This window comes from Tenrec ecaudatus, chromosome 14 (assembly GCF_050624435.1).
Source record: "Tenrec ecaudatus isolate mTenEca1 chromosome 14, mTenEca1.hap1, whole genome shotgun sequence".
In the NCBI taxonomy this organism is placed as follows: domain Eukaryota; kingdom Metazoa; phylum Chordata; class Mammalia; order Afrosoricida; family Tenrecidae; genus Tenrec; species Tenrec ecaudatus.
In genome coordinates, this window is record NC_134543.1 from 99,837,779 (window position 1) to 99,852,387 (window position 14,609).

Below are 14,609 nucleotides of genomic sequence, written 5' to 3' on the forward strand. Positions count from 1 at the left end.
GTGCCTACAAACATCATCTTGAGGCCATACATTAGTGAAGCACGGGAACCCAGGCGCTTCACCCTTTACGCTAGACCAGTGAAACTCAGAGAAGCACTATTGACTTTTGAGACATGACGTTGCTGGAAGCATCAGTGTACAGAGGCATGGGAACCTCGAAGGAGCTTCTTCGTGTGAATAAAACGCAGGCTGAACTTCATGGCAGGTTCCAGATTCTCAGGAATTCCACGGGCTGTATTGCTCAGAGGTAGAACCCAATGCTTAGGGCACATTTGAACTGAAAAATCTTGCTGGACTCACGGCTTTCCCAAAGACCCAAGGTTCTCAAAGAGCGAGGGTAAGTTTGACGGAAAAACAAACTGCCGGTGGCGCCTTTTTGCCTTGAAACCGGCAAGGAGCAAGATTTTCCTTAAACCATGAATCTCAGAAACATTGTGATCGTGAAGGAAAACCAGGGAGAGCAGATGTACTTCCAATAATCCTACACTTCAATGAAACCTCAAACCTAAATCCTATATTAAAACCAACCCTAATCCTAGCCCTAACCTAGGTCAAAACCTAGCCCTAGGTCTAAACCTAAAAAGAGGTGTAACCCTAAGCCTAGGTGTAATTCTGTAGACTCCTAAACTTAAACTGAACCCTAACCTAAGGCTCAGCCTAAACCAAGCCCTAACCCTAACCATATGTCTACCCTAAGGCTAAGCCTAATCCTAACCCCAAATCTGATGTGAACATGCAGCTCCCCCTACAACTAACCTTACTCCTAACCGTCACCCTTCGCCTGAACCTAACTTAACTCTATCCATCACCTTCAATCCAAGCCTCCATATCACCTTTATTGTAATCCAATCCTTTAAACTAGACAGAGAGCTAAACTTATCCACAACCAAAACGGATGTAACACACAAGCCGCAAGCCTGACCCCAACTCTTAACCTCACACACTTTCTATCCCTAACACAAATATTAACCCCAACCCATACCTAAAGAGTCAAGTTCACCATAAGCCTAAATGAGACAATAGGTTCATTCATCCTTAAGCACTAAACCCTACTCTTACCTTCAACCTCACACTCACCCTACATTTGATCCATAACCTTACCATAAACCGAATACTCACGCAGCAGTAACTCTAACCTGAACTCTAACAATGTCTCTAAAAATGGCCACATGCTTGTACCTATGCCCATCTAAAGTTAAGGCTATACCGAAATCTTCTGTCCCACTATTTTGCAGCATTTAAAGAAGTACACTGGGAAAGATTTTTCTGCAAGGAAGAAACTGCAGGCGGCGTGGCTGAACTGAGAATACAATGCTGCACGAGCTCTTTGCCCTCAGATGTGGAAGTGTCAACAGTTGGCACTATAAAGAAACGGGAGTTTAATAAGTGATCATCAACCCCTGTGAATTCCCTTTGTTCTAGACGCCTGAAATAAAGAGTTGTCCTGAGTCACATAAACCTCCACCGGGTGGTCTTAACGTGGCGCGGGAACATGCAGGTATAAGAGAATTCCGAAGAAAGCTGAACATCCACAATTGAATGGCCATTGCTAGAAATGAAGTTGCAGCCGGATCGGACTGGGAAACTTAAGCTTCCATTAGACAATGAAGATGTTAGAATCTGGTAGGTCCACAATTCACGGTTTCTTTAGATCCATGAAATTCCTTGTTGAATTTTAGTCAGAAAATGAAAACTCCGGAGCCTCTGTTCAGCAAGCCCGGGTGTAGCTCCCATAGGCACACTGGTGCTCCTCTAGAATTTGGATAAAAATCTTTTTCAGGAGAATAAGGAACCTTGATCAAGCCAGGTGGGTTTTGACAAAAGAATTGCTGCCTGTGCCAGGTATACTGACAAGCACCCAGCTGTGCCAGTCCAGCATGTATTCAGCACAGGAATCTGCATCCATTGAGCCAAGACAAAGGAAAGCTCAGGGAGGCAGCACCCATGTAGAAAAGCATTTGTACTTCAAAGAGGAGGTCAATGAGGTGAAAGGAAAAACCCATGGCAAATAGTTTTTATCAGTTGCAGAATTTCACAGAGCAATATTGCTGGGAGAGAAAAGGCACCACCTGAGGGAGGCACTCTCCACAAAACTACCTAGGGCAGGAGCCAGGTTGCCCCCAGGCACTAGGCGTGTCAGGCCTCAGCATTGTAAGGAGAGTTCACTGAAGTCCCTGAGTGAAGTTTTCTCCGCTGTCCTATGTCTACGTTCCTAAAATTTACTCTGTGGTTTCTGATGATCCTGGGTTATGAAAGGCCACTATTCATCGTTCTCCTTACACTCGTGCGCCTCCATCGACCTTAAAAGAAAGGGAGATTCATTCCCCTGCACCTCCACAAAAAAAAAAAAAAAAAAGAAAGAAAGAAAGGGAGGACACGCAACTGCTGGCAGGTAAATTCAGCAAACTTTGTCTCAACCCAAAAGAGACAGCTCTGTGGTGACCCGTCTTCCACGGTAAAACATTTCCTAGCCAATAAGGAATCTTCCCATCGCAATGACAAAATTAGAGAATTGCCACCGATGGATTTGCCGCTGTGCCTACAAACATCATCTTGAGGCCATACATTAGTGAAGCACGGGAACCCAGGCGCTTCACCCTTTACGCTAGACCAGTGAAACTCAGAGAAGCACTATTGACTTTTGAGACATGACGTTGCTGGAAGCATCAGTGTACAGAGGCATGGGAACCTCGAAGGAGCTTCTTCGTGTGAATAAAACGCAGGCTGAACTTCATGGCAGGTTCCAGATTCTCAGGAATTCCACGGGCTGTATTGCTCAGAGGTAGAACCCAATGCTTAGGGCACATTTGAACTGAAAAATCTTGCTGGACTCACGGCTTTCCCAAAGACCCAAGGTTCTCAAAGAGCGAGGGTAAGTTTGACGGAAAAACAAACTGCCGGTGGCGCCTTTTTGCCTTGAAACCGGCAAGGAGCAAGATTTTCCTTAAACCATGAATCTCAGAAACATTGTGATCGTGAAGGAAAACCAGGGAGAGCAGATGTACTTCCAATAATCCTACACTTCAATGAAACCTCAAACCTAAATCCTATATTAAAACCAACCCTAATCCTAGCCCTAACCTAGGTCAAAACCTAGCCCTAGGTCTAAACCTAAAAAGAGGTGTAACCCTAAGCCTAGGTGTAATTCTGTAGACTCCTAACCTTAAACTGAACCCTAACCTAAGGCTCAGCCTAAACCAAGCCCTAACCCTAACCATATGTCTACCCTAAGGCTAAGCCTAATCCTAACCCCAAATCTGATGTGAACATGCAGCTCCCCCTACAACTAACCTTACTCCTAACCGTCACCCTTCGCCTGAACCTAACTTAACTCTATCCATCACCTTCAATCCAAGCCTCCATATCACCTTTATTGTAATCCAATCCTTTAAACTAGACAGAGAGCTAAACTTATCCACAACCAAAACGGATGTAACACACAAGCCGCAAGCCTGACCCCAACTCTTAACCTCACACACTTTCTATCCCTCACACAAATATTAACCCCAACCCATACCTAAAGAGTCAAGTTCACCATAAGCCTAAATGAGACAATAGGTTCATTCATCCTTAAGCACTAAACCCTACTCTTACCTTCAACCTCACACTCACCCTACATTTGATCCATAACCTTACCATAAACCGAATACTCACGTAGCAGTAACTCTAACCTGAACTCTAACAATGTCTCTAAAAAAGGCCACATGCTTGTACCTATGCCCATCTAAAGTTAAGGCTATACCGAAATCTTCTGTCCCACTATTTTGCAGCATTTAAAGAAGTACACTGGGAAAGATTTTTCTGCAAGGAAGAAACTGCAGGCGGCGTGGCTGAACTGAGAATACAATGCTGCACGAGCTCTTTGCCCTCAGATGTGGAAGTGTCAACAGTTGGCACTATAAAGAAACGGGAGTTTAATAAGTGATCATCAACCCCTGTGAATTCCCTTTGTTCTAGACGCCTGAAATAAAGAGTTGTCCTGAGTCACATAAACCTACACCGGGTGGTCTTAACGTGGCGCGGGAACATGCAGGTATAAGAGAATTCCGAAGAAAGCTGAACATCCACAATTGAATGGCCATTGCTAGAAATGAAGTTGCAGCCGGATCGGACTGGGAAACTTAAGCTTCCATTAGACAATGAAGATGTTAGAATCTGGTAGGTCCACAATTCACGGTTTCTTTAGATCCATGAAATTCCTTGTTGAATTTTAGTCAGAAAATGAAAACTCCGGAGCCTCTGTTCAGCAAGCCCGGGTGTAGCTCCCATAGGCACACTGGTGCTCCTCTAGAATTTGGATAAAAATCTTTTTCAGGAGAATAAGGAACCTTGATCAAGCCAGGTGGGTTTTGACAAAAGAATTGCTGCCTGTGCCAGGTATACTGACAAGCACCCAGCTGTGCCAGTCCAGCATGTATTCAGCACAGGAATCTGCATCCATTGAGCCAAGACAAAGGAAAGCTCAGGGAGGCAGCACCCATGTAGAAAAGCATTTGTACTTCAAAGAGGAGGCCAATGCGGTGAAAGGAAATACCCATGGCAAATAGTTTTTATCAGTTGCAGAATTTCACAGAGCAATATTGCTGGGAGAGAAAAGGCACCACCTGAGGGAGGCACTCTCCACAAAACTACCTAGGGCAGGAGCCGGGTTGCCCCCAGGCACTAGGCGTGTCAGGCCTCAGCATTGTAAGGAGAGTTCACTGAAGTCCCTGAGTGAAGTTTTCTCCGCTGTCCTATGTCTACGTTCCTAAAATTTACTCTGTGGTTTCTGATGATCCTGGGTTATGAAAGGCCACTATTCATCGTTCTCCTTACACTCGTGCGCCTCCATCGACCTTAAAAGAAAGGGAGATTCATTCCCCTGCACCTCCACAAAAAAAAAAAAAAAAAAAAAGAAAGAAAGAAGGGGAGGACACGCAACTGCTGGCAGGTAAATTCAGCAAACTTTGTCTCAACCCAACAGAGACAGCTCTGTGGTGACCCGTCTTCCACGGTAAAACATTTCCTAGCCAATAAGGAATCTTCCCATCGCAATGACAATATGAGAGAATTGCCACCGATGGATTTGCCGCTGTGCCTACAAACATCATCTTGAGGCCATACAGTAGTGAAGCACGGGAACCCAGGCGCTTCACCCTTTACGCTAGACCAGTGAAACTCAGAGAAGCACTATTGACTTTTGAGACATGACGTTGCTGGAAGCATCAGTGTACAGAGGCATGGGAACCTCGAAGGAGCTTCTTCGTGTGAATAAAACGCAGGCTGAACTTCATGGCAGGTTCCAGATTCTCAGGAATTCCACGGGCTGTATTGCTCAGAGGTAGAACCCAATGCTTAGGGCACATTTGAACTGAAAAATCTTGCTGGACTCACGGCTTTCCCAAAGACCCAAGGTTCTCAAAGAGCGAGGGTAAGTTTGAAGGAAAAACAAACTGCCGGTGGCGCCTTTTTGCCTTGAAACCGGCAAGGAGCAAGATTTTCCTTAAACCATGAATCTCAGAAACATTGTGATCGTGACGGAAAACCAGGGAGAGCAGATGTACTTCCAATAATCCTACACTTCAATGAAACCTCAAACCTAAATCCTATATTAAAACCAACCCTAATCCTAGCCCTAACCTAGGTCAAAACCTAGCCCTAGGTCTAAACCTAAAAAGAGGTGTAACCCTAAGCCTAGGTGTAATTCTGTAGACTCCTAACCTTAAACTGAACCCTAACCTAAGGCTCAGCCTAAACCAAGCCCTAACCCTAACCATATGTCTACCCTAAGGCTAAGCCTAATCCTAACCCCAAATCTGATGTGAACATGCAGCTCCCCCTACAACTAACCTTACTCCTAACCGTCACCCTTCGCCTGAACCTAACTTAACTCTATCCATCACCTTCAATCCAAGCCTCCATATCACCTTTATTGTAATCCAATCCCTTAAACTAGACAGAGAGCTAAACTTATCCACAACCAAAACGGATGTAACACACAAGCCGCAAGCCTGACCCCAACTCTTAACCTCACACACTTTCTAACCCTCACACAAATATTAACCCCAACCCATACCTAAAGAGTCAAGTTCACCATAAGCCTAAATGAGACAATAGGTTCATTCATCCTTAAGCACTAAACCCTACTCTTACCTTCAACCTCACACTCACCCTACATTTGATCCATAACCTTACCATAAACCGAATACTCACGCAGCAGTAACTCTAACCTGAACTCTAACAATGTCTCTAAAAATGGCCACATGCTTGTACCTATGCCCATCTAAAGTTAAGGCTATACCGAAATCTTCTGTCCCACTATTTTGCAGCATTTAAAGAAGTACACTGGGAAAGATTTTTCTGCAAGGAAGAAACTGCAGGCGGCGTGGCTGAACTGAGAATACAATGCTGCACGAGCTCTTTGCCCTCAGATGTGGAAGTGTCAACAGTTGGCACTATAAAGAAACGGGAGTTTAATAAGTGATCATCAACCCCTGTGAATTCCCTTTGTTCTAGACGCCTGAAATAAAGAGTTGTCCTGAGTCACATAAACCTCCACCGGGTGGTCTTAACGTGGCGCGGGAACATGCAGGTATAAGAGAATTCCGAAGAAAGCTGAACATCCACAATTGAATGGCCATTGCTAGAAATGAAGTTGCAGCCGGATCGGACTGGGAAACTTAAGCTTCCATTAGACAATGAAGATGTTAGAATCTGGTAGGTCCACAATTCACGGTTTCTTTAGATCCATGAAATTCCTTGTTGAATTTTAGTCAGAAAATGAAAACTCCGGAGCCTCTGTTCAGCAAGCCCGGGTGTAGCTCCCATAGGCACACTGGTGCTCCTCTAGAATTTGGATAAAAATCTTTTTCAGGAGAATAAGGAACCTTGATCAAGCCAGGTGGGTTTTGACAAAAGAATTGCTGCCTGTGCCAGGTATACTGACAAGCACCCAGCTGTGCCAGTCCAGCATGTATTCAGCACAGGAATCTGCATCCATTGAGCCAAGACAAAGGAAAGCTCAGGGAGGCAGCACCCATGTAGAAAAGCATTTGTACTTCAAAGAGGAGGTCAATGAGGTGAAAGGAAATACCCATGGCAAATAGTTTTTATCAGTTGCAGAATTTCACAGAGCAATATTGCTGGGAGAGAAAAGGCACCACCTGAGGGAGGCACTCTCCACAAAACTACCTAGGGCAGGAGCCAGGTTGCCCCCAGGCACTAGGCGTGTCAGGCCTCAGCATTGTAAGGAGAGTTCACTGAAGTCCCTGAGTGAAGTTTTCTCCGCTGTCCTATGTCTACGTTCCTAAAATTTACTCTGTGGTTTCTGATGATCCTGGGTTATGAAAGGCCACTATTCATCGTTCTCCTTACACTCGTGCGCCTCCATCGACCTTAAAAGAAAGGGAGATTCATTCCCCTGCACCTCCACAAAAAAAAAAAAAAAAAGAAAGAAAGAAAGGGAGGACACGCAACTGCTGGCAGGTAAATTCAGCAAACTTTGTCTCAACCCAAAAGAGACAGCTCTGTGGTGACCCGTCTTCCACGGTAAAACATTTCCTAGCCAATAAGGAATCTTCCCATCGCAATGACAAAATTAGAGAATTGCCACCGATGGATTTGCCGCTGTGCCTACAAACATCATCTTGAGGCCATACATTAGTGAAGCACGGGAACCCAGGCGCTTCACCCTTTACGCTAGACCAGTGAAACTCAGAGAAGCACTATTGACTTTTGAGACATGACGTTGCTGGAAGCATCAGTGTACAGAGGCATGGGAACCTCGAAGGAGCTTCTTCGTGTGAATAAAACGCAGGCTGAACTTCATGGCAGGTTCCAGATTCTCAGGAATTCCACGGGCTGTATTGCTCAGAGGTAGAACCCAATGCTTAGGGCACATTTGAACTGAAAAATCTTGCTGGACTCACGGCTTTCCCAAAGACCCAAGGTTCTCAAAGAGCGAGGGTAAGTTTGACGGAAAAACAAACTGCCGGTGGCGCCTTTTTGCCTTGAAACCGGCAAGGAGCAAGATTTTCCTTAAACCATGAATCTCAGAAACATTGTGATCGTGAAGGAAAACCAGGGAGAGCAGATGTACTTCCAATAATCCTACACTTCAATGAAACCTCAAACCTAAATCCTATATTAAAACCAACCCTAATCCTAGCCCTAACCTAGGTCAAAACCTAGCCCTAGGTCTAAACCTAAAAAGAGGTGTAACCCTAAGCCTAGGTGTAATTCTGTAGACTCCTAACCTTAAACTGAACCCTAACCTAAGGCTCAGCCTAAACCAAGCCCTAACCCTAACCATATGTCTACCCTAAGGCTAAGCCTAATCCTAACCCCAAATCTGATGTGAACATGCAGCTCCCCCTACAACTAACCTTACTCCTAACCGTCACCCTTCGCCTGAACCTAACTTAACTCTATCCATCACCTTCAATCCAAGCCTCCATATCACCTTTATTGTAATCCAATCCTTTAAACTAGACAGAGAGCTAAACTTATCCACAACCAAAACGGATGTAACACACAAGCCGCAAGCCTGACCCCAACTCTTAACCTCACACACTTTCTATCCCTCACACAAATATTAACCCCAACCCATACCTAAAGAGTCAAGTTCACCATAAGCCTAAATGAGACAATAGGTTCATTCATCCTTAAGCACTAAACCCTACTCTTACCTTCAACCTCACACTCACCCTACATTTGATCCATAACCTTACCATAAACCGAATACTCACGCAGCAGTAACTCTAACCTGAACTCTAACAATGTCTCTAAAAATGGCCACATGCTTGTACCTATGCCCATCTAAAGTTAAGGCTATACCGAAATCTTCTGTCCCACTATTTTGCAGCATTTAAAGAAGTACACTGGGAAAGATTTTTCTGCAAGGAAGAAACTGCAGGCGGCGTGGCTGAACTGAGAATACAATGCTGCACGAGCTCTTTGCCCTCAGATGTGGAAGTGTCAACAGTTGGCACTATAAAGAAACGGGAGTTTAATAAGTGATCATCAACCCCTGTGAATTCCCTTTGTTCTAGACGCCTGAAATAAAGAGTTGTCCTGAGTCACATAAACCTCCACCGGGTGGTCTTAACGTGGCGCGGGAACATGCAGGTATAAGAGAATTCCGAAGAAAGCTGAACATCCACAATTGAATGGCCATTGCTAGAAATGAAGTTGCAGCCGGATCGGACTGGGAAACTTAAGCTTCCATTAGACAATGAAGATGTTAGAATCTGGTAGGTCCACAATTCACGGTTTCTTTAGATCCATGAAATTCCTTGTTGAATTTTAGTCAGAAAATGAAAACTCCGGAGCCTCTGTTCAGCAAGCCTGGGTGTAGCTCCCATAGGCACACTGGTGCTCCTCTAGAATTTGGATAAAAATCTTTTTCAGGAGAATAAGGAACCTTGATCAAGCCAGGTGGGTTTTGACAAAAGAATTGCTGCCTGTGCCAGGTATACTGACAAGCACCCAGCTGTGCCAGTCCAGCATGTATTCAGCACAGGAATCTGCATCCATTGAGCCAAGACAAAGGAAAGCTCAGGGAGGCAGCACCCATGTAGAAAAGCATTTGTACTTCAAAGAGGAGGCCAATGAGGTGAAAGGAAATACCCATGGCAAATAGTTTTTATCAGTTGCAGAATTTCACAGAGCAATATTGCTGGGAGAGAAAAGGCACCACCTGAGGGAGGCACTCTCCACAAAACTACCTAGGGCAGGAGCCAGGTTGCCCCCAGGCACTAGGCGTGTCAGGCCTCAGCATTGTAAGGAGAGTTCACTGAAGTCCCTGAGTGAAGTTTTCTCCGCTGTCCTATGTCTACGTTCCTAAAATTTACTCTGTGGTTTCTGATGATCCTGGGTTATGAAAGGCCACTATTCATCGTTCTCCTTACACTCGTGCGCCTCCATCGACCTTAAAAGAAAGGGAGATTCATTCCCCTGCACCTCCACAAAAAAAAAAAAAAAGAAAGAAAGAAAGAAAGGGAGGACACGCAACTGCTGGCAGGTAAATTCAGCAAACTTTGTCTCAACCCAAAAGAGACAGCTCTGTGGTGACCCGTCTTCCACGGTAAAACATTTCCTAGCCAATAAGGAATCTTCCCATCGCAATGACAATATTAGAGAATTGCCACCGATGGATTTGCCGCTGTGCCTACAAACATCATCTTGAGGCCATACAGTAGTGAAGCACGGGAACCCAGGCGCTTCACCCTTTACGCTAGACCAGTGAAACTCAGAGAAGCACTATTGACTTTTGAGACATGACGTTGCTGGAAGCATCAGTGTACAGAGGCATGGGAACCTCGAAGGAGCTTCTTCGTGTGAATAAAACGCAGGCTGAACTTCATGGCAGGTTCCAGATTCTCAGGAATTCCACGGGCTGTATTGCTCAGAGGTAGAACCCAATGCTTAGGGCACATTTGAACTGAAAAATCTTGCTGGACTCACGGCTTTCCCAAAGACCCAAGGTTCTCAAAGAGCGAGGGTAAGTTTGACGGAAAAACAAACTGCCGGTGGCGCCTTTTTGCCTTGAAACCGGCAAGGAGCAAGATTTTCCTTAAACCATGAATCTCAGAAACATTGTGATCGTGAAGGAAAACCAGGGAGAGCAGATGTACTTCCAATAATCCTACACTTCAATGAAACCTCAAACCTAAATCCTATATTAAAACCAACCCTAATCCTAGCCCTAACCTAGGTCAAAACCTAGCCCTAGGTCTAAACCTAAAAAGAGGTGTAACCCTAAGCCTAGGTGTAATTCTGTAGACTCCTAACCTTAAACTGAACCCTAACCTAAGGCTCAGCCTAAACCAAGCCCTAACCCTAACCATATGTCTACCCTAAGGCTAAGCCTAATCCTAACCCCAAATCTGATGTGAACATGCAGCTCCCCCTACAACTAACCTTACTCCTAACCGTCACCCTTCGCCTGAACCTAACTTAACTCTATCCATCACCTTCAATCCAAGCCTCCATATCACCTTTATTGTAATCCAATCCTTTAAACTAGACAGAGAGCTAAACTTATCCACAACCAAAACGGATGTAACACACAAGCCGCAAGCCTGACCCCAACTCTTAACCTCACACACTTTCTATCCCTCACACAAATATTAACCCCAACCCATACCTAAAGAGTCAAGTTCACCATAAGCCTAAATGAGACAATAGGTTCATTCATCCTTAAGCACTAAACCCTACTCTTACCTTCAACCTCACACTCACCCTACATTTGATCCATAACCTTACCATAAACCGAATACTCACGCAGCAGTAACTCTAACCTGAACTCTAACAATGTCTCTAAAAATGGCCACATGCTTGTACCTATGCCCATCTAAAGTTAAGGCTATACCGAAATCTTCTGTCCCACTATTTTGCAGCATTTAAAGAAGTACACTGGGAAAGATTTTTCTGCAAGGAAGAAACTGCAGGCGGCGTGGCTGAACTGAGAATACAATGCTGCACGAGCTCTTTGCCCTCAGATGTGGAAGTGTCAACAGTTGGCACTATAAAGAAACGGGAGTTTAATAAGTGATCATCAACCCCTGTGAATTCCCTTTGTTCTAGACGCCTGAAATAAAGAGTTGTCCTGAGTCACATAAACCTCCACCGGGTGGTCTTAACGTGGCGCGGGAACATGCAGGTATAAGAGAATTCCGAAGAAAGCTGAACATCCACAATTGAATGGCCATTGCTAGAAATGAAGTTGCAGCCGGATCGGACTGGGAAACTTAAGCTTCCATTAGACAATGAAGATGTTAGAATCTGGTAGGTCCACAATTCACGGTTTCTTTAGATCCATGAAATTCCTTGTTGAATTTTAGTCAGAAAATGAAAACTCCGGAGCCTCTGTTCAGCAAGCCTGGGTGTAGCTCCCATAGGCACACTGGTGCTCCTCTAGAATTTGGATAAAAATCTTTTTCAGGAGAATAAGGAACCTTGATCAAGCCAGGTGGGTTTTGACAAAAGAATTGCTGCCTGTGCCAGGTATACTGACAAGCACCCAGCTGTGCCAGTCCAGCATGTATTCAGCACAGGAATCTGCATCCATTGAGCCAAGACAAAGGAAAGCTCAGGGAGGCAGCACCCATGTAGAAAAGCATTTGTACTTCAAAGAGGAGGCCAATGAGGTGAAAGGAAATACCCATGGCAAATAGTTTTTATCAGTTGCAGAATTTCACAGAGCAATATTGCTGGGAGAGAAAAGGCACCACCTGAGGGAGGCACTCTCCACAAAATTACCTAGGGCAGGAGCCAGGTTGCCCCCAGGCACTAGGCGTGTCAGGCCTCAGCATTGTAAGGAGAGTTCACTGAAGTCCCTGAGTGAAGTTTTCTCCGCTGTCCTATGTCTACGTTCCTAAAATTTACTCTGTGGTTTCTGATGATCCTGGGTTATGAAAGGCCACTATTCATCGTTCTCCTTACACTCGTGCGCCTCCATCGACCTTAAAAGAAAGGGAGATTCATTCCCCTGCACCTCCACAAAAAAAAAAAAAAAAAAAGAAAGAAAGAAAGGGAGGACACGCAACTGCTGGCAGGTAAATTCAGCAAACTTTGTCTCAACCCAAAAGAGACAGCTCTGTGGTGACCCGTCTTCCACGGTAAAACATTTCCTAGCCAATAAGGAATCTTCCCATCGCAATGACAATATTAGAGAATTGCCACCGATGGATTTGCCGCTGTGCCTACAAACATCATCTTGAGGCCATACAGTAGTGAAGCACGGGAACCCAGGCGCTTCACCCTTTACGCTAGACCAGTGAAACTCAGAGAAGCACTATTGACTTTTGAGACATGACGTTGCTGGAAGCATCAGTGTACAGAGGCATGGGAACTTCGAAGGAGCTTCTTCGTGTGAATAAAACGCAGGCTGAACTTCATGGCAGGTTCCAGATTCTCAGGAATTCCACGGGCTGTATTGCTCAGAGGTAGAACCCAATGCTTAGGGCACATTTGAACTGAAAAATCTTGCTGGACTCACGGCTTTCCCAAAGACCCAAGGTTCTCAAAGAGCGAGGGTAAGTTTGACGGAAAAACAAACTGCCGGTGGCGCCTTTTTGCCTTGAAACCGGCAAGGAGCAAGATTTTCCTTAAACCATGAATCTCAGAAACATTGTGATCGTGAAGGAAAACCAGGGAGAGCAGATGTACTTCCAATAATCCTACACTTCAATGAAACCTCAAACCTAAATCCTATATTAAAACCAACCCTAATCCTAGCCCTAACCTAGGTCAAAACCTAGCCCTAGGTCTAAACCTAAAAAGAGGTGTAACCCTAAGCCTAGGTGTAATTCTGTAGACTCCTAACCTTAAACTGAACCCTAACCTAAGGCTCAGCCTAAACCAAGCCCTAACCCTAACCATATGTCTACCCTAAGGCTAAGCCTAATCCTAACCCCAAATCTGATGTGAACATGCAGCTCCCCCTACAACTAACCTTACTCCTAACCGTCACCCTTCGCCTGAACCTAACTTAACTCTATCCATCACCTTCAATCCAAGCCTCCATATCACCTTTATTGTAATCCAATCCTTTAAACTAGACAGAGAGCTAAACTTATCCACAACCAAAACGGATGTAACACACAAGCCGCAAGCCTGACCCCAACTCTTAACCTCACACACTTTCTATCCCTCACACAAATATTAACCCCAACCCATACCTAAAGAGTCAAGTTCACCATAAGCCTAAATGAGACAATAGGTTCATTCATCCTTAAGCACTAAACCCTACTCTTACCTTCAACCTCACACTCACCCTACATTTGATCCATAACCTTACCATAAAACGAATACTCACGCAGCAGTAACTCTAACCTGAACTCTAACTATGTCTCTAAAAATGGCCACATGCTTGTACCTATGCCCATCTAAAGTTAAGGCTATACCGAAATCTTCTGTCCCACTATTTTGCAGCATTTAAAGAAGTACACTGGGAAAGATTTTTCTGCAAGGAAGAAACTGCAGGCGGCGTGGCTGAACTGAGAATACAATGCTGCACGAGCTCTTTGCCCTCAGATGTGGAAGTGTCAACAGTTGGCACTATAAAGAAACGGGAGTTTAATAAGTGATCATCAACCCCTGTGAATTCCCTTTGTTCTAGACGCCTGAAATAAACAGTTGTCCTGAGTCACATAAACCTCCACCGGGTGGTCTTAACGTGGCGCGGGAACATGCAGGTATAAGAGAATTCCGAAGAAAGCTGAACATCCACAATTGAATGGCCATTGCTAGAAATGAAGTTGCAGCCGGATCGGACTGGGAAACTTAAGCTTCCATTAGACAATGAAGATGTTAGAATCTGGTAGGTCCACAATTCACGGTTTCTTTAGATCCATGAAATTCCTTGTTGAATTTTAGTCAGAAAATGAAAACTCCGGAGCCTCTGTTCAGCAAGCCCGGGTGTAGCTCCCATAGGCACACTGGTGCTCCTCTAGAATTTGGATAAAAATCTTTTTCAGGAGAATAAGGAACCTTGATCAAGCCAGGTGGGTTTTGACAAAAGAATTGCTGCCTGTGCCAGGTATACTGACAAGCACCCAGCTGTGCCAGTCCAGCATGTATTCAGCACAGGAATCTGCATCCATTGAGCCAAGACAAAGGAAAGCTCA